Source organism: Nycticebus coucang, chromosome 1, assembly GCF_027406575.1.
Source record: "Nycticebus coucang isolate mNycCou1 chromosome 1, mNycCou1.pri, whole genome shotgun sequence".
Lineage (NCBI taxonomy): Eukaryota > Metazoa > Chordata > Mammalia > Primates > Lorisidae > Nycticebus > Nycticebus coucang.
This window is the reverse complement of record NC_069780.1, coordinates 143,054,247-143,073,584: the sequence shown is the minus strand read 5'-3', so window position 1 is coordinate 143,073,584 and position 19,338 is coordinate 143,054,247. Positions and strand designations below refer to the sequence as shown.

Sequence of the window (19,338 nt, the reverse complement as noted above, 5' to 3'; positions counted from 1 at the left end):
AAGACAGGGCTGGGTCTCCTCAGTACCTAGATAGTGGCTTTTGGCCCCCACCTTAAACAGCAAAATCAGCACCATCTGGTATCTAGAATGTGTGTGTGTGTGTGTGTGTGTGTGTAATGTTTTTCTATTTTATCTTCATCCCAATTTTTTCATTAGTTTTTTTGTTGTTGTTCTTGTTCTTGTTTTTTGTTTGGATTGGTTTAATTGTATTTTTATTTTTGCATTTTTACTTTTTTCAATAGCAAGGGCTTCTCCATTTCTACTATGGTTTCTCAACCCCTTTTGTTCTTCCTTTTTTATTTCTCTCCTCTTTTCTCTATTTTGGTAGACATTTTTCAACTTTTCTCATCCTTCCCATATAAAACAACAACTAAGATATCCTTTTTTATCTTCATCTCATATCCTTTTATTTTTATTTTTTTTTCTTTTCTCTGATCTGCCTTATTTTATTTTTATTCTACTTAGGCAGCTGACCCTCAATCTGAAGTCTGGGCTAGAGAGGGATCATAACATTGGTCTGGCTGAAGGAGGCCTTAAGCTCATGGTCCAGGGTGTCTTTCTAGCTTTGGCATTTAGAAAAAAAGTATTGCCCACTATAATACTGCTGATTTTTTCTATATTTGGTGAAGATGAGGTCTTGCTTTTGCCCAGGCTAGTAAGGAACTTGGGATCTCAAGGGACCCACCCAGGCTAGCCCCACCAAGAGTACTGGAATTGCAGATATGGATCAAAGCACCCTGCTGTCTCTCTCTTTTTGTCCTTCTTCTCTCCTTTTGTTTAATTTTTTCCTTTCATCCCGCCTTTTAGTTTTTTAATTTTTTTCTTTATCTTTTTCCTTTCTCTCTGCTCTCTCTTTACCCTTCTGTTCCTTTTGGTCTTATATCAAAAGCTACTTCAAAACCTAAGCACTGGTACAAGGTAATTTAAAGTAAAGGAGGTAGTGAGAGGAAAAAGAAAGGTAAGGAAGTGAACAAGAGGAAAACAGACATGAGGAGGAACCAACAGAAAAATTCAGGCAACGTTAAAAATCAGAACAGAGCAACCCCCCCTTCCCCCACAAGAGACATGATGTAGCTACTGCACAGAATTCCACCTATAAAGAAATAATGGAAATGACAGAATTGGAATTTAAAATATGGATGGCAAAAACAATGAAGGGAATTGATAACAAAGTTGAAAATAATCAAAAAATAGAACCAAGTAATGGATGAAAGATATGAACAGAGAAAGGAAAGGATATAGCAGAGTTTAAGGAATTTAAGTAGTTTAATCAGGGAACTTAAAGATGCAGTAGAAAGTGTAAATAGCAGATTACACCGTGGAGAGGAAAGAATCTCAGAGCTGGAGGATAAAACTCTTCAGCTAACCCAAGCAGTTAAAGCAGAAAACAAGAGAGAGAAAGAGAACATTCACTCAGAGAACTATGGGACTTGATGAAGTATTCAAAAAGAAAAATTACAGGTATACCTGAAGGGGAAGAAGAACGTACCAAAGTAATGGAAGATCTACTAGAGAATATCATAAATGAAAATTTCCCAAGTATTACCAAAGATTCTGACACACACTTTTTAGAGGGATATCAAACCCCAGGTAAACTCAACACAAACAGAGCATCTCCAAGACACATTGTAATGAACCTGTTCAAAGTCAAGACAAAAGAGAAATTCTGCAAGCAGCCAGTAGTAAGAACCAACTGACCTACAGGGGCAGATCCATCAGGGTGACAGCTAACTTTTTGACTGAAACTCTCCAAGCCAGAAGAGCATGGTCATGTAAGAATTACTATTGTTAAAATGTCTATACTACTGGGCAGTTATGGGCAGCGTCTGTGGCTCAGTGGGCAGGGCACCGGACCCATATACTGAGGGTGGTGGGTTCAAAACAGCCCCGCCCAAACTGCAACAAAAAAATAGCTGGGCGTTGTGGTGGGCACCAGTCGTCCCAGCTACTTGGGAGGCTGAGGCAAGAGAATTGCCTAAGCCCAGGAGTTGGAGGTTGCTTTGAGCTGTATGACGCCACGGCACTCTACCAAGGACGACAAAGTGAAACTCTGTCTCAACAACAACAAAAAAATGTCCATACTACCCAAAGCAATCTACAGATTCAGTGCAGTCCCCATCAAAATTCCAATGTTATTTTTCATAGGAAAAAAAGGAAACAATTCTAAAATTTATATGGAACCACAAAAATTCCCTAATAGCCAAGGCAATTATAAGTAAAAAGGACAAAGCCAGAGATATACTACCTGATTTCAAACTATAATGCAAGGGGACCTTAGCAGACATTTTTCAAAAGAAGACATACTAATGGCTAAGAGATATATAAAAAATACTCAACTTTACTACTTTTTAGAGGTATGCAAATTAATATTACAATGAGAGATATCATTTCATACCTGTCAGAATGACTGTTATGAACAAAAAGATAAATGTTGGCAAAGATGTAGAGAAAAGCGAAGCCTGTGTATTAATGGTGGGAATGTAAAGTAGTATAACCATTATAGAAAACTGTATGGATGTTCCTCTAGAAACTAAAAACAGAATTACCATATGATCTAGCATTCTCAATTCGGGGTATTTTTATCTGAAAAGATTTAAAATTTGTTATTAAAGAAATGTCTGCACTCCCATATACATTGCAGCACTATCCATAATAGCCAAGTTATATGCTCAAGTGTCCATCAGAAGATTAGTAGATAAAGAAAATGTGACATATATTCTTGGAATACTATTCAGCTTTTAAAAAGAAGGAAATTATGTAATGTAATTAGCAACATCATCCAAGAATTGGAAAAAAGTGTGCTATGTGAAATAACCCAGGCACAGAGAGACAAATACTACTTATTCTCATGTGGAATCTAAAACAATTGAACTCATAGAAGCAAAGAGTAGAATGGTAGTTTAAGAGGCTAAGGATGATGATGGTCAAAGGGTACAAATTCTCAAGAGGATTATGTTGCTGATGGTGGTTTCTTTTAGTTCTGTTGCATAGTTGGGTGAATAGAGTTAGTATTGTAGGCCAAGTGCAATGACTTATACTTATAATCCTAGCACCCTGGGAAGCCATGGGGGGTGATTGCTTGAGCTTAGTTCAAGATCAGCCTGAATAAGAGCAAGACCCTGTCTGTAATAAAAATAGAAAAATTAACTGGGAATTATGCATGTCCTAGCTACTCAGGCAGCTGAGGGAGGAGGATAGCTTGAGCCCAGGAGTTTGAGGTTGCAGTGAGCTACAGTGGTGGCACTGCACTCTATCCAGGGCAATAGAGAGAGACTCCGTGTGTGAAAAACAAAAAAAGAAGAATTGTGTGCTTCAAAATTGCTGAGAAAGTAATGTCTAATGTTTTCACCACAGAAACATTAAGTATTTGAAGTGATAGATGTTAACTAGCTTGGTTGAATTATTACACATTGTATTAATAAATCATAATATCACTTTGTACCCCATAAGTTTATATAAATTATGTAATTGAAAATTATCCATTTATAATTTTTTTAAAAACTGGAAAATTTTTGAGAAGTATCAAATTTAATTATATAATTTAAATGCTAGTTAAGCAATGGATACAAAATAAAAATCTTTGTTCAAGATTTATTGAACATTTAGTACAAGGAAGTATTGTAGGTAGTCATTTATTCAATGTTTTGTTGGAAACTTAGTCACATTTAACTTATCTTACTCATTTTCTTCCTTTTTCAGGTGAATTCCAACCCTTTTTAGAAATTAATAGCAATTTCAATGTAGTACTTGAAATCAGACTTTTTAGAAAAGTTTGTAAACAACTATTTCTGTGCATGACATAGTATATCATAATTTGGAGAGTGTGATATTGGTACCCAAATTACTGTTTTGGTTCCTGAAATAAACTTCCACTAGTACTAAAAATATAAGAGATTTTCTAATAGATAAAACATAAATAATTGGTTAGAATGCTTCAGTAATTTTGTATCTGCTGCTAAGTAATGCCTAGTTCATTTTTATACGTGTACACATGAACCCAAAGATCACAGTGACTAAAAATGTTTCAATAACTTTAGGTTGCATAAGTGCTGAACAGTTAAAATCTCCAACATAACTAAAAATGAAATAAGTAGCTATTAATAACATATTATGCATTTTTGCTAACAGCATTTAGTACATATCTGAGAGCCATTTGGAGGCAGGACCAAAAAGCCAATGTTTCAGGGTTAGGTGATTTAGGAAGGAAAACCTTTTATTATAAAATTAAGAGTTTTTCAGATCTGCATTTTCAAAAGAAAACCTAAAATTATATATTATTTCAATAAATTAGCATCTCTTTGAAGATATGTAGTCGTAACATTTTGAAACTTAGTTTTAAGAGAAAATGACAGTATTGTTAGAGTCCTATTGCCTATCCTTTAGGCCTTTGGGTTAATGGACTTGCCAGCAAACAAACTAGAGAGTGTGATATTTAGTCTTTCTCTCCCAGCCCCTTTATGTTACACGATGTTCATATGAAAGGGCTATCTTCTCTATAGCTCTTAAGGACAGAAGTGGGATTAGTAAGTGAAAGTTACTAGGAGGTAGGTTTGGGCTCAACATTAAGAAAAACACTTAACAGATAGACCAGGTCCAAAATGGAATGAGGCTGCCATATCAAAGAAATGCAAATAGGAGTTAGTGACCCTCTGCTAGAAGTGCTGAAGGGTGCACATTTTATTTGTGGGCACATAATAAATAACTTTAAGGTTCCTTTTGGTTTGGACAATTGAGCCCCCTCTGAGGGGGCAATGTAGAACTTCTGGACCTTATTATAGCAAACTATGTATAGCCAAGAATTTAATTGACTTAATGTTAATTGAACAGCTATTATATGCAAAATATTGACATAAACTTTTTTCTTCCACCTTTATAGAATTCAGTTTTTTAAAAAAATTTACTTTTAATTGTGGTAAAGTACACTTAATGTAAAATTTACCCTTGTAACCATTTTCAAGTTAAGTAGCATTAAATATATCCACATTGTTGTATAAGCAAACTCCAGGACTTTTTCATCTAGTAAAAGTGAAACTCTATACCTGTTAAACAATTTGTCATTTCCTTGTCTTTCCTCATGACCACCGTTCTACTTTTTGTATCTATGAATTTGATTACTCTAGATACCTCATGAGTATATAGTATCATGTATCACTGTATAGAATCATACAGTATTTTTGTGACTGGCTTATTTTATTTAGCATAGTGTCTTCAAGGCTCAACCACATTATAGAATGCATCAAAATTTCTTTCCTTTTTAAGGCTAGATAATAGTATATTTTACATATCTGCCATAGTTTCTTTATCCATTTATCTGCTGATAGAAATTTAGGTTGCTTTGACCTCTCGACTGTTGTGATAATGCTGTAAACATGTGTCTACAAATATCTCAACGTCCTGCCTTCAGTTCTTTGCATCTATACCCAGAAGTGGCATTACTGAGCCATATGGCCATTGTATTTTTAATTTTTTAAGGAAACTGCCATATTGTTTTCCGTAGCGACTGTACAATTTTACAATCCCACCGACAGTGCACACGTTTTAATTTCTCTACATCTTTACCAACACTTGTTATTTCTGCTTTTTTTGTGTGTTTTCTTTTTGAGAGTAGTCCTCTTAATGGATGTGAAAAATATTGCCATAACTTTGACTTACGTGCCTTGTGCTGACACTTATGACACTACCTAACAGCTACTTTATAAAAGCTTATTGTTGAGCTGTCCTAAAACTTTATATTTCCATAATGTATTGGGTTTATGAATAATAAATTCTACTATTTATTCTACTAATAATTCTACTAATCTCTTGGATAGAGATTATTAGTAGAGTCTACATTCTGTACTTCAGGATAAAGTAGACACATCTTAGAAAAAACTCTGCTTATGGCTATTACTCTGTTAATATTTCAGTTTTTAGCACTGATGTTGATTTTCATATGTCATTCTCTTAAATGCCTATCACTGTCCTAGCTGAGGGTCAAAAACTATCCAGGGATTTAGTAATCAGCTTCTCTCCTTGATTCCAACAATTTTTTATAACACGTGTGAAGGACATGCTATTTCCTCTACAAGAAACTATTCAGTACACCTAGGAATTAAAGTTTTTGAACTGTGTGTGTGTGTGTGTGTTTTTAAAGAGATTTTTCTCAAGAAAAAAAGAATCTTGGGCAGCACCCATAGCTCAGTGGGCAGGGCACTGGCCACAGTTTGAACCCAGCCCCGGCCTGCTAAAAACAAAAATATAGCCCCGTGTTGTGGTGGCCACCACAAGTCCCAGCTACTTGGGAGGCTGAGGCAAGAGAATCACTTAAGCCCAAGAGTTTGAGGTTGCTGTGAACTGTGATGCCACAGCACTCTACCACTAGCACCAAAGTGAGACTGTGTCTCAATTAAAAAAAAAAGAAGAAGAAGAAGAAAGAAAAACAGAATCTAGTTTAGTACCTTTAGAGTTGTGTTGGTTAGTTTTTCTCTTCTCTTTTCCTTCCCTGCAGTGCTTATAGGCTGGTATGAGATCACTGGTGCACAGAGCCAAGTTTATAGTTAGTGTGGTCATGTTTAAATTTTTGCTATCTTGAATAAATGCTTGGTATCCTCAATATTAATATTCTAACAAATAGCAATTTTTGGCTTTTTAAAAAGAGATTCATTGTTGTTGTCATATTTTTAAAAAATGATTTGGGAATAAATAAGAAAAGAGCAAGAAGTTTTCACTTTTAAGTCATTATTGCAGAAGAAGGTTGTAAGTAATATTTTAGCAATGAGTGAAATCAGCATTCTCAGAGACTGTTGTGCTTGCAACTAAAAAATATAAATCTCTCTCTGAAAATGTGAACATAATGAACAGGTGCTTTGTAGCTATTTCTCCTTCTATGGGTAGTATTGATGTAAAGCAGGGGCTCAGTGAATTTTATGTTTGAGAAAAAAATTTTTCAATTAATTTATTGTTTCTTTGAGAACAATATAACAAATGTGTAAAGTATAATTGTTTTTTATTTATGAATAAAAACCAAGTACTATGAGGCTCAGAAAAGTAAAACATCTTTATCTTTTTGGAGATGGTTGGTAAATAATAACCAAAGCAGACCTACACAATGAGCAGTTGAGGATAATCTGGTAAGACTGTACCTACTTAAACAATGTTGCATGATGATTATTTCACAAATAATCCAAGAAACTTTCTTCAGAACATTATGTGGGTCCTCCTTTTTACTTAAAAGGACAAGAAAAATAAAGGTACGGAAGTAAGAATAACTAGCTGATTGCATACATGAAAATAATGTTTTCTGTTTGGGTAGTTTCTTCACACTTGCTTTTAGAGAAGAAAAATCTTTCCTGATTTAGTGTGGTCTTATTTTAGGTCACCACAGGATAAACAGAAAAAGAAAATGGCTGTTTATAAGAAATGTGTAATATAAGCATATCAATCATAAGTTCAGCTATCAGGAGGAAGCTTGGCTCAGGGGAAATGTTATTAACATTACCATATTTATTCCAAAGGCTTACTGATTATTCTTTTTAGAACTAGATTCAGTGGGCTTGGTGCCCATAGTACAGTGGTTATGGCGCCGGCCACATGCACCGAAGGTGGTGGGTTCGAGCCCAGCCCGGGCCAGCTAAACAACTGCAACAACAAAATAGCCAGGCATTGTGGTGGGTGCCTGTAGTCCCAGCTATGTGGGAGGCGGAGGCAAGGGAATCACTTAAAACCACAAGTTGGAGGTTGCTGTGAGCTGTGACACCACTGCACTCTACCAAGGGCAACATAGTAAGACTCTGTCTCAAAAATAAAAAAAGGAAAGAAAGAAATAGATTCAGTAGTGTTTTTCTCTTACTTGCTTGCTTTTTTTTTTTTAAGTTGTGGTCTTGCCATGTTACCCATCATGCTGGTCTCAACCACATGGGCTCAAGTGATCCTTGCACCTCAGCTTCTGGAGTAGCTGAGAATACAGGCGAGTGCCACTATGCCAGGTTTTTGTTTTATTAAGGTAACTGCAAATTCCAATATTAATTTTTTTTTTTTTTGGCTTAGCAGATATCTTAGATTTTTTTAAAAGTCAAATAGGGGTTTTTTCATTGGCCAATTTCATCATTAGCACTCACCACCTTATATTAATACTTATGGACACAATTGATTTTTTTCATTTAATTTTCATTTTTAAAAAAGGGTAATATACTTACATTTTAAATAAAGCTTTTGTAGGCTATGTTTTCAAACGCAAATGCAAATAGTTTCTCTAGTTAGAAGAAATAATTATAAAGCACTTACTATAAAACCAATCATAAGCTTTTTAAAATTTTCTTGAAATAATTTTCTGTATTTATGTTTTGAGAGTTATTATACTACTTCCATATTTATCTTTAAGAAACTTGGCATGTATTTTATACATATATAAAGTTCATACACACACACACACACACACACGCTCATATGCATAAAGTTCCTAAATTTTAATCTAAACTTTTAAGAGCTTAGTCTTTCGACAAATTTTTGTTTTTAATTTGTAGTGGCAACATTTTGGAATAAAAAATTTGTGGTTTATGGCTTTAGGTGCAAAAGTAATTCCACAAAGAATTTGGGGACTTGGATCTTTCAGGTACACCATGTTGATTAGAAAAGAAGATCACATTAAGTAGGTGGCAGTTTTAAGGTGTAGAAATTAAGGATAAGCATTTGGAAGAATATTTGTATACATAAGAAACTGACTAAATTATTATTAACTTCACAGCCTTTCTCTGTAATAAATTCTGTTTTTATTAACTCTGATAATCAAATCTGCATTAAATTTATTTCTGTGAATGATCTTCATAGAATTACACTTTCTAATGGACCAGATGTTGCTAGTTAATGTAATTAGCCCAAGTCAAAAATTTAAATATGTGGATAAAAATCTATAAATATATAAAAGTCTGTAAAAAATAGTAATATTTCAGTAGCAAAGAGAAATACTTCAGCCGACAATGCTTTTTCCAGCCCATTATCCCTCAGAAGGTACCAGTCTGGAGATGTTGTAAGCTTACTCTTGGTTTACAGTTTGAGTAAGTTAACAGCTGAGTACTATATTATTTTAAAGAATAATGTCTAGGCACCACCATTTATTACTAGTTTAAATTTCATTATACAGTTCAATATTACTAGTTTAAATTTCATTATACAGTTCATTCATCATTGCCTAATAAAGACTGTACTTCCTATTTCACCACATTTACTCACTGATTGCTGTTCTAACATTGTCCCCAAAAAGATAAAGACAGATGCCTTTGTAGGGGCAGAATGTGCTCAGTCAGGATGGCTATGTGATATCTGCCAGGTTTAACAAATCCAGCAATACAAAGCCTATAAAGTGGGACCCTGGCAGGAACCTACTGTTAGGTAATTCAAGAATCATACCCTCAAAGGACCTGTTAGTAGCTTCTGGCAACCTGGAGGGTATATTGAGTATGCCTGTGTTTGATGTAATATCCAATTTGCTGACTTGGAAAAAAGGGGTCAAGATAATACTCAAGGTATTTGCATAAATAAGGTACCCTTGCTAAAACACTAGAAGTCAAGGGGGGAAAACTTAAAACTATGGAAAACCATTTAGCCAGTCATATGTATCAGAATAGTACACAAAACCCTAGATCATAAGTCAGTGACACATTGAGGTTTGCCGTTGAAAACTCATCTTGGGCCTTATGTTTTCTTTTGGATTTAACAAATGGCAAATAGAATTATGATTGTACTTTATATTATCTCAATATCAATTGCACTTTAAGGGAAAATCAAGAGTTTTAATAAAATTTAAAAATTCTGTTTATCAAAAGGCCTAGTTTAAAAATTGAATAGGAAAAAAATTGAATAGGAAATTATAAATTAGAAGAAAATATTTATAACATTGTGTATTTGATAAAATGTTTATATCTAGAATATTACTATTTGTAAATAAGAAGACAGATTTTAAAATGGGCAAAAGGCCAGACATCCATAGGAAGACAAATTGGTGGTTAATAAGCACATAAAAAATGTTCAACATCATATTTAGGGAAACACAAACCACTATGAGATAATAGACTGACTTTAAAAAATAGTGAGGAAACCAATTGTTAGTAAAGGTGTAGACAACCAAAACTGTCAAACACAAGTCACTGGTGGGAATGCTAAGTGTGACATGCAATTTGACACTTTTTTACAATGCTAAGCCTATATGGCCCCTATGACCCATTATACCCAAGTGTTTGTCCACAAAAAGCTTAATAAATGTCCATCAGAACAATTCATAATAGCCAAATGCTGAAAGCAACCCATATTTATCTCAACAGGTTATAGGATAAGCAAATTGTATATGGAATATATGTAAAGTGTAGTGGGTGCCGCCTGTGGCTCAAAGAGTTGGACACCAGCCCCATAGACCGGGGCTGGTGGGTTTAAGCCTGGCCCAGGCCAAAACTGCAAAAAAAAAAGAGTACTAGTTAGCAGTAAAAAGAAACAGACTACTACTATGGTACAGTAATATCTATGAATCCCAAACCACTTTGGGTGGTGTGAAGAAGCCTGACACTAAAGAGAACATACTGCGAGATTCCATTTATCTGAATTATTAGAACAAGCAAAACTAATCTAAGTAGAACAGTGCTTGTGACAGGAAGGGGTGGCAGCAGTGGCAAGGAGGGAGGGATGGCAGAGATTATGTGGAAAGTGGTACAAGAGAACTTTCTGAGATGAAAACATTCTAGGGATTTGGGTTACATGGTTATACCCATCTATCAAAAGTCTTCAACTATATATATTTAAGATATAGTTCATTGCAGTGCACCTAAGTTTAGAAAAGGTTTAAATTTTTAAATTTTTTTTAAAAAGTTTAAATTTTTTAAAGATAGCAGAACTCGATTAGAATTCAGAGTAGAATAGCAAATATAACTGAACTGATAGAAAGTAGACCTAGCAGGAATTGTAAAGTTACTAGAGTGTTTTGAGCATATTGTTAAAAACTAAATAGATTGGGCAGTGCCTGTGCCTCAGTGGGTAGGGCTCCAGCCCCATATACCGAGGGGTGGCAGGTTTGAACCCAGCCCCGGCTAAACTGCAGCAAAAAATAGCTGGGCGTTGTGGTGGGCGCCTGTAATCCCAGCTATTCAGGAGGCTGAGGTCAGAGGATCGCCTAAGCCCAAGAGCTGAAGGTTGCTGTGAACTGTGACGCCATGGCACTCTACCAAGGGTAACAAAATGAGACTCTGTCCCTAGAAAAAAAAAAATACTAAATAGATCATTTGTATAAAAGAATGTCTTTAAAAGGTGCTTTGTGTGCAGACAATAAGAAGGAAGGATTCTGGAAGCAGAATCAGATGTTTTCTTAAGATCCTTTCCTATTCTTTTCTACTAGGATTCTATTATTATTATTATGAGTGCTTATTTTGTCTCAGGGACTGTATTGAATACTTCATGTTCATGGTCTCATTTTTACTGAGACCTTTTCCAGAGAGTGTAAAAGTTTAAAATGTAGTTGTTCTTTCAAAACTGTACTATCTACATTTTGTTTTTGGTAAAGTTAAAATGAAGAATAGTAAGTATTTATTTGGCAAATGTATGTATATACTCTTCTCTGTTAAACCTTCTCAATAACCCTACAAGGTAGTTACTAGTATTAGACTCATTTTTTTAAACACAACTTATTTTTCTTCATTTACTTATTGTTGTGGTAAGACATTTGTAATTTACTTTGGGTTATTTTGAAGTGTACTCTTGCATTGGGCACATTAGGCCAGATCCCACCAAAAGCCCTCCCTCCTCCCGCCAACTACCCTCGCCCCTTCCTTTCCATTTCCCTCCTCTCCCCTCCCTCCTGCTAAACTGTATTTGTGTTTTATCATTCATATGAATGTGTGTTTATATATTGGTTTCATAATAGTATTGAGTACATTGGATACTTTTTTTTGCATTCTTGAGATACTTTACTAAGAAGGATATGTTCCAACTCCATCCATATAAACATAAAAGATGCAAAGTCTCCATCTTTTTAATGGCTGAGTAATATTCCATGGCATACACATACCACAATTTGTTAATCCATTCATGGGTTGATAGGCATTTGGGCTGTTTCCACAACTTGGCAATTATGAATTAGGCTGCACATGTCTTTGTGGTAAGATGATTTTTGTTCTTCTGGGTAAATGCCTAGTAATGGAATTGTTGGATCAAATGGAAGGTTAACTTTTAGTTCCTTAAGGATTCTCCATACTTCTTTCCATAAAGGTTGTATTAATTTGCAAACCCACCAGCAGTGTAGAAGTGTTCTTTTCTTTCCACATCCGTACCAGCATCTGCAGTTTTGAGACTTTGTAATATGGGCTATTCTTACTGGAGTAAGGTGATATCTCAAAGTGGTTTTGATTTGCATTTCTCTGATGATTAAAGATGATGAGCATTTTTTTATGTGTTTGTTGGTCATTTGTCTGTCATCTGTAGAGAAGCTTCTGTTTAAGTCTCTTACCCACAAAGAATGGAGTTGTTTGTTCTTTTGTTATTGATAAATTTGAGTTCTCCGTAGATTCTAGTTATCAGACTTGTTGGAATCATAACATGCAAAAATATTCTCCTATTCTAAAGGCTGTCTGTTTGCTTTAGTTGTAGTGCTTTTAGCTGTGTAGAAGCTTTTTTTGTGTTATTTTGTTTTGCAATTTTTGGCCAGGGCTGGGTTTGAACCTGCCATCTCTGGCATATGGGGCCGGAACCCTACTCCTTTGAGCCACAGGCACCGCCCCTGTGTAGAAGCTTTTTAGCTTGATCAAATCCCAGTTATTTATTTTTGGTGTTGCTTCAATTGCCAGGGGTGGGGGGTGGGAGTCTTCCTCTTAAAATATTTACCCAGTCCAATATCTTCAAGTGTGTTCCCTACACTCTCTTCTAGTATTTTTATAGTTTCATGTCTTAAATTTAAATATTTTATCCAGTGAAAAAATATGGACTGCTTCATGAATGTGCATGTCATCCTTGTGCAGAAGCCATGCTAATCTTCTTGGTATCGTTCCAATTTTAGTATATGTGCTGCCAAAGCAAGCACTAGACCCATTTTTAATTTGAGAAGCCACAATCACAAGCTAAAAACTCCCGGAGCCAAAATTCCAACCCTGTAGTCCCACTTCAGATAACCATGCATTTAACTACTATACTATTTTTAATATACCATCACATTCTCAATGAGTCATTATAATTTAATAGTTTTATTCATTTATTGATATTTAAATGAGTTAATATATTAGAGGAAGAATTATAATATTTAATATAATGATACTAGATTTTAATATATATTTAAGCCTACAATGAATAAAAATCAAAAGTTGTTAGTGTTTATAGTAAAGAAAACTCTAAAAATCTGTAAATAAACCAGTTTGCCTGGCCAGGCTGTGGAGGCTGAGTACCTACATCACTCCATGAACTACGCTGGATTTGATTTCAAGGCATAACACCATTGTGTGATAGATGTCATCAGGTAAGACTGAAGTGCCAGTCCAGATTCCAGATTTTCAGAATAGACTTTCATTGTTTGGACTGTGTTCTATGATGGGTACCTATTCAATATAAGGACTTCATTAGGATCAGCTTGGTTTTAAAGGCAATTAATAGGATTATATCAATCTTTCTGGCTTAAAATTTCTCATCAGATTTTTGAGTGGATATTGTACATATATAAGGTCTAATAAATTCATGAACTCATCCTAGAAAAAGTGCTACATACTTCATTGCTGAATAGCACTATGGTCACCTTCAAAGTACTCCCCTTGAGAAGCTATGCACCAATGCCAGGATCTAGTCTACCCTTCAAAGCAATTTTGGGACTCTTTCTCAAGTGACCATCAAAGCTGTCATACAGCACACAAAAACATGCAATGACAATAATGAATGTCACTCAGCAAGACATGCCATCTCTTGACACAAACACAGGTGTGAGACACTGATATACCAAGGTTTTGACATCTTACCAAATTGTTTGTACTGTGTTGCTAACGTAAGTGCACAGTGGCAAGTTCACGAACTTACTTGTCAGATCTCATACCATAGGCAAGTGCCACCATAAACTAGCTAATATTAAAAAAACTTTCTGTAGAAACCACGTCTCGCTGTGTTGCCCAGGTTGGTTGCAAACTCTTGGCCTTAATTAAACAAGGTGAGTTATATCTTCACCAGTGCGATGTTGTACACTGGTTGTACCCCATAAATGCATTAATGTATACATGATCTATGTGTTTATGATTTAATAAAAAATATATATACAACAAATAAATAAATTAAATAAATAAATAGTTATTCTACAAACATTTACTAAGTATCAACTGTGTGTCTGGCATAAGATATAATGCAACATAGTAAGTGTATTATTTAATAGAAAAAACTATAAGGAACTACCAAGAATAGAAGAGTACTACTCTGTTTGACAGAATAGACTACAGTAGCATTGCAAGGAGACAACATATGGCCCTGTTGTTAAATATTTGCAAAATAACCTCAAAGGGACCATGACTTAATGAGACTCACATAGCTGGTATTATGAATGCAAATGGCCCAGTTCTCAATCTCTTTCTAAGAATTGCATTGTTTTGGAAGAAATAGTTGGAAGTTCTACAGCAGAAGTTTTTAAGTAGCATTTACCTGTAAGTGTTCTGTGGTATAAATCTATAAGGATAAAGAAAGGAAATTTATGATATAGTACAGGATTTGGGTTAACTTTGCTTAAATTGTTTTTTGTTTTTTGTTTTGAGACAGTCTCACTGTGTTGCCCCAGGCTAGAGTGCTGAGCCATCATAGCTCACAGCAACATCAAACTCATGGGCTACAGCAGTCCTCTTGCCTCAGCCTCCCTTGTAGCTGGGACTACAGGCACACACCCTGATACTCAGCTAATAACTTTGCTTAAATTTTATAGATTGGTGATAAACATGGACTTTGGCAATAATTTAATTAGAAATGGCAACATCAAACAAGGGAAACCAAATTATTGGACTATTAGTTAATTTTGTCATGTGGGTTAATTTGAAAATAAATTCCCCCACCTTATTTTAGGTGGAAGGTGCTTTAATTTTAGTTTTAAGGACTAAATCCCTCAATATTTTTACTTTATAAGGTTAAAATTTTTATTCATAAAACTTTGTTATTGCTAATTACTCTGGTCCCTAACAGCCAACAAATTAGGAAAGAAAGACAGTCATTTTGGGCGTGTTTTTCAGGATATGATGAGTCTGTCTAGTCCTGTGTATAAACATTATCCTCTTAAAATATTAATCCTAAAATAACAGTACATCTTGAACATGTTTGAAAGACTCAATTTATTTTGAAGTCTTTCAGCCATATCTGTCATATGTTATGCCTACAAAAATAAAATTTATCTGGATTTTAAATCTTTAGAACTCAAAATAAGTCATCATAACCAAAGCACATTAAAAGGCCTTAGTTAAAATATTCACAAACATACATAAGAGATATTTCAAGTTCTAGTAACTTGAAATCTTAAGTAGAGCCTCAGGTTTCCTATCTATAAAACAGATGATAAGCCTATGACTTGCCTACTCTGTGACACTGCTGTGAAATTATATATGTGCACACACCTTGCTTATACAATTCGAATATGTGATTCAGGGACCATGCTGGTGATTTGCCTTCCAAGTGATCGTATTAACCTTTAGGATCCACAGTGCTTTGATTTCCTTGTGAATTCTTTTATCTATCAGTTGTTTAGGAGTGTGTTAATTTCCACATATTTGTTAATTTCCCAAATTTTTCTCTATTACTGATTTCTAATGTCATTCCATATGATCACAGAGAATGTGTTTTGTGTGACGTCCATCTTTTTGAATACATTGAGACTCACGTATGGGCTAGTGTATGGCATATCTTGAGAATATATCATATGCACTTGAGAAGAGTGTGTGTCTTCTGCTCTCATTCAGTAAAGTGTTCTGTAGATTGTTTTTGATCACTCACCACAGTGTATGACGAAGAATCTAAGAAAAATGTATGACACTTTTGCTTTGACATTTTCTCCTAAAGTACATAGTAAACATTTAACAAACCTGAAGATTATGGGTAAATAGAATTTAGCGGTTTCTAGCAAAAAGGGAAACAATTTGGTTTTGTCTTAAGAATGGAAGAAAGGAAAGAATTGCTGAAACTACCAACGCTGCTATGGAGATTCCTCCTTTTCACATGTGAGGAAGCAACCTCAGGAAGTTTTATATTAATTTTCCCAGTGTCACACAATGAATTAGATGTTGAGCCAGGACTTGAATCCATATCTTTTTGGTTGCAAACCTTGTGATCTTTCCATGCAGAACTTTTAAGTGGAAAGACCTAAGTGATACTGCTTTTGGTATTATTATTGTTGTCTCAGGTATATATCAATATGCTATAAAGTCTTATGATATAAGAGGTAATTACTGTACAAATCTACATCTTAACAAGAATAAATTTCTGTGTTATTGACACACATTTCAAGTGTATGTTAAGAAGAGATGACATTGGCTTGGCACCTGTGGCTCAAGCCGCTAAGGTGCCAGCCACATACACCTGCACTGGTGGGCTTGAATCCAGCCCGAGCCAGCCAAACAACAATGACAGCTGCAACCAAAAAATAGCCGGGTGTTGTGGCGGGTGCCTGTGGTCCCAGCTACTTGGAAGGCAGGCAGGAGAATCGCTTGAGCCCAGGAGTTGGAGGTTGCTGTGAGCTGTGATGCCACGGTACTCTACCCAGGGCGACAGCTTGAGGCTCTGTCTCAAAAAAAAAAAAAGAAGAAGAAGAGATGACATCCTCTAAGAAAACAGTGTTTTATCATTAACTTATTCCTAACAGAGCCAATCAGAATCTGAACCATGTGGTAAGATTGCGGTGAGGCTAAGTTTATAGACTTGAGTCAGAGGTCCTGGCAAAAAAAGCCTTGTTAGGCCTTAGGACAGACCACCAGTGTGAATTATAAAGAATTACCCTGAAAATCAGTGAAACATAAGAAAGTAATCACAGCCATAATATTCCACCACTTTTTAAGTAGATCTGACCTCATGTATGAAGTCTGAGCCACATACCACTGAATGACGTAGCAGACCCCACATTAGAATACCTAAGCGTAGGGAGACTTGGAAGTTACTTTTAACACAGAACATTAGGACTTATCTTTAACCCTAACCTCTTCTCTCCTATAGCTAGGGAGGCTTCTCAAAAGAAGAAGTGGAAGGAAGTACTTTAAAAGATACAGTCAGAACCCATTCGTAGTTATTCTTTGTTCTGTTTTTTGAGCTTTTTTTTCCACATTAGTTTTGGACATTCACTGTTATATCGCCTATCATATTTATTTCTTTTTGAATTACTATTTGTATTATGCTGCTGATTCTAAATAACTTATTATAAAAACAGAGTGCATTACCACCCACAAAGCTAATGACAGTATGTTGAATATTCATTCAGAATTACCAAGATTTTAGAAGACTGCTCTCTTCACCCAATATACATATACTATCCTCCTCTAAACTACATATGAGAAGAGTTATTTTGAAAACTCTCTCTGTTAACTGCAACACTGAAGGCACATTAGAGGGTACCTGTGTTCTCTGACCCCTGGAAAATAACTGGGTTTTATAGTGGGTTTACTTAAAAGCAAAACTTTATTTACCATTTCCCCGTGACTTCTTAAGTTTTTAGTGTTTCCAAATAATAAGTATTGAAGTTTGATCAAATCTAAAGTAAACAATTCTGTGCAGCTCCTGGCCTAGGTCTATTTTCAGATATAAGAAAACATTAATAAAATTTCAGATTTACTTATGTAATATTTCTTAGAACCATTTGCTTCTCAAAGTGTGATCCCTAGACCAGCAGCATCTCTTTCCCAAGGTATTTGCTATAAATGAAAAGCTCAGTCCCCACTGTGTATGTTAAATGAGCTATGTTTTAGTAAGCCTTCAGGTGATATTTAGTGAGATTTTAGAATTACTGTTTTATGCCATTGTTTTTCACCCTTTTTTATGCCATGGCACATTTGAACCTATAGTTAAACTTCTGCAGCACACTTATGTTGATCAAAAAAAAGAGGGGGGAAAAAAACACTGTGCTTTGAACCTCTTTTGAAAATAATTTAATTAATTATCTTTAAAATTTTCACAGCACACCTACGATCCTGTCACTGCACACCAGTGTGCCACAGCACACCACTTGAAAATCACTGTATTCCATTGAAAATACTTCCACCTGCCCCCATTCTTTTCTTAAGTGACCTTCAAGCTCATGTCCAATAAAATAGGTTTTTTGGTGTTGTGGGTGGAATACACTATTTTTTTCTCCCAGATTTATCGTTTTATCACTGGCTATTGTACACTGTCTTTGAGATAAGCTAAAATGTTACCTCATTTGCCTTGCCTCATTATCTTTGTATATGACGGTATCCTCTGTGCAATTCCCCAAACCATCTCATCTGTTCAGTTCCCCACCTGTAAAATGACATCTCTTAGGAACTGATGTGAAGATTCAATGGACTAGCATCTATGGATGTGCTTAGTACAGTGCTTGGAACACTTTTGGAATAGAGAAAAAGATAAAAGTAGCCATGTGAAATTCTAATTTTAATAATGTATTAATTATAATTTTCAATGAATTTACTCCAATAAAAGAAAATTTTAGTTTATTCACAGAATTAAGGGAAAATATTGAATCTTGTCACATATCTCATTTGGGTTTGTTAAAGAAGTAGGAGTATGTGAAGATGGAATTTTCACCTTATTCTATAAAGTTATGCTTTTTATTCATGAAGCATGAATCAAGCCTATGTTAAGAACCCCATAAATATAAATAAATCCTCTTTTCCATTTGGACTAAACTACTTTGAATTTCACATTAGCTAAATTAAAATATGTTTTTATTAGGTGCAAGTAGTTTCCAAAGTGCTTTTCCTGGCTCACATCTTGTCCTTATTTTCTTGAAGGGTTTGTCTATTGCAGTTCAGGCAAATGTTTTGGTCCTGTTTGTCTGCCAGGTGGTAACAGACTAGGAAACCCACAAAGAAGTATGCATAGCCTTATGGAAAAGAAAAACTGGCCTTTTCTACAGCAGTAGCCTAGGAATGAGTCAGCTCTTGCATCCAGTCACTAGTGCCTTTGAGGATGCAGCTTGTTGTCAGCTAAACAGAGACTCATTTAGAGCAAATCTTTTTTTTTTTTTGCAGTTTTTGGCCAGGGCTGGGTTTGAACCTACCACCTCCAGCATATGGGTCTGGCGCCCTACTCCTTTGAGCCAGAGGCGCCGCCCCTAGAGTAAATCTTGAGGGCACTGATACAGGTGAGAATTTTTACACAAGTTAAACAGCACAGTTGATAATGGCTTGGTGCCTTTTG

At 35.3% G+C, this 19,338-nt stretch overlaps 1 protein-coding gene and 1 non-coding gene across 2 annotated transcripts in view; one reads left to right on the top strand and one right to left on the bottom strand.

Annotated features, from left to right (window-relative positions):
• The window catches only part of CWC27 (CWC27 spliceosome associated cyclophilin), a 269,538-nt gene that overhangs the window by 96,330 nt on the left and 153,870 nt on the right, over positions 1-19,338 (top strand). The window lies entirely within an intron of this gene.
• On the bottom strand, positions 12,927-13,033 carry LOC128592369 (U6 spliceosomal RNA). The gene has a single exon (XR_008381850.1). It is a non-coding gene; the product is annotated as a U6 spliceosomal RNA (small nuclear RNA).